This window comes from Taurulus bubalis (genome assembly GCF_910589615.1).
Source record: "Taurulus bubalis genome assembly, chromosome: 15".
NCBI lineage: Eukaryota > Metazoa > Chordata > Actinopteri > Perciformes > Cottidae > Taurulus > Taurulus bubalis.
Window position 1 is genome coordinate 2,113,075 of NC_136603.1, and position 1,913 is coordinate 2,114,987.

Sequence of the window (1,913 nt, forward strand, 5' to 3'; positions counted from 1 at the left end):
CCTGTCGGACCCGGAAGTCTCCTGCTCTCTGGACCCGGAAGTCTCCCGCTCTCTGGACCTGAGACGCTGCTAAACAACAACGCGCCGGAACCAACGCGGGGAAGTGAGGAGCCCGGTGACGTCATCACGCAAACGGAGAGCGCGGCTGGCCGCGCCCTCTTTTTTATGTGGCTGCGTTCAGGGGCCGTTGGGGATTATGAGCATTCATGGTGAGATATATTAAATAAGTAAAACAGTCAATCGAAAAGAAGAACAGTCTTTATAGATATTTCAGACGAGTTAAAAGACAGACAAAAAGACTTCAAAGAGACACAAAATCACTTCAAAGAGACACAAACACATTTTCAAAAAAGACACAAAAACACTTCAAAGAGACACAAAAAGACTTAAAAAGACTTAAAATATGTCATATTCGAGTAATATAATAATAATAATAATAATAATAATAATAATAAATTGTATTTGTATAGTGCTTTAAATGTTTTTGTTTGTGTACAAATACTCTGTTTTACATTAAAAATCCTACTTTAGTAAAAGTTACATTTCAGAAGTATAGTGTCAACATTTACGTCACCAAAAGTATCTCCATCCATCTATCCATCCATTATCAGCCGCTTATCCGGCTTATCCGGCTCGACTCCAAGCTCCCTCCTGATGTCCGAGCTCCTTACCCTATCTCTAAGGCTGAGCCCGGCCACCCTGCGGAGGAAGCTCATTTCGGCCGCTTGTGTCCGAGACCTCGTTCTTTCGGTCACGACCCAGAGTTCGTGGCCATAGGTGAGGGTTGGAACGTAGACCGACCAGTAAATGGAGAGCTTTGCCTTCCGGCTCAGCTCCTCTTCACCAAGACGGACCGGTACAGCGCCTGTTTTACTGCTACAGCCGCACCGATCCGCCTGTCGATCTCTCGCTCCACCTTACCCTCACTTGTGAACAAGACCCCGAGATACTTGAACTCCTTCGCTTGGGGTAGGCAGTTTGTCCCCACCTGGAGGGATCCACCGGTTTCCAGCAGAGCACCATGGCCTCAGATTTGGAGGTGCTAACTCTCATTCTCATCCCTGCCGCTTCACACTCGGCTGCAAAACGCCCCAGTGAATGCTGGAGGTCACGGTCCGAGGAGGCAAACAGGACCACATCAAACCCCCGAGGGACCCGGTCGAAGGCCTTCTCCAGGTCTACAAAGCACATGTAGACTGGTTGGGCGAACTCCCAGGACCCCTCCAGTAGTCTTGCGAGGGTAAAGAGCCGGTCCACTGTTCCACGGTCGGGACGGAATCCGCACTGCTCGTCTTGAATCTGAGGTTCGACAAGCGGTCGGAGCCTCCTTTCCAGCACCCTCGCATAGCCTGAGCAGTGTGATACCACTGCTCAGGCTGTTCCCGACCCCCATGCGACACTGAAAAGGCGTGTCAACCAAGACAGCCCAACAATGTCCAGCACTTTCAGCATCTCAGGGCGGATCTCATCTACCCCCGGCGCCTTGCCACCAAGGAGCTTTTTGACTACCGTAGCGACCTCTGCCAGGGATATGGGTTCATCCACCCCAAAAGCTTCAGGCGCTGCCCCCTCTCCGGGGGACATGTTGGCCAGGTTTAGGAGTTCCTCAAAGTGCTCTTTCCACCGCCCGACAGTGTCCCCAGTCCGGGTCAGCGGTTCCAGTTTGGGCTTTCCAGGTCTCTCTAGCCGACTCCCCCGCCATCTGATCCAACTCACCACCAGGTGGTGATCAGTTGACAGCTCTGCTCCTCTCTTCACCCGAGTGTCCAAGACATACGGCCGCAGATCAGATGATACGATTACAAAGTCGATCATTGATCTCCGGCCTAAGGTGTTCTGGTACCAGCTACACTTATGAGCCACCTTATGTTCGAACATGGTGTTCGTTATGGACAAACCGTGGCCAGCACAGA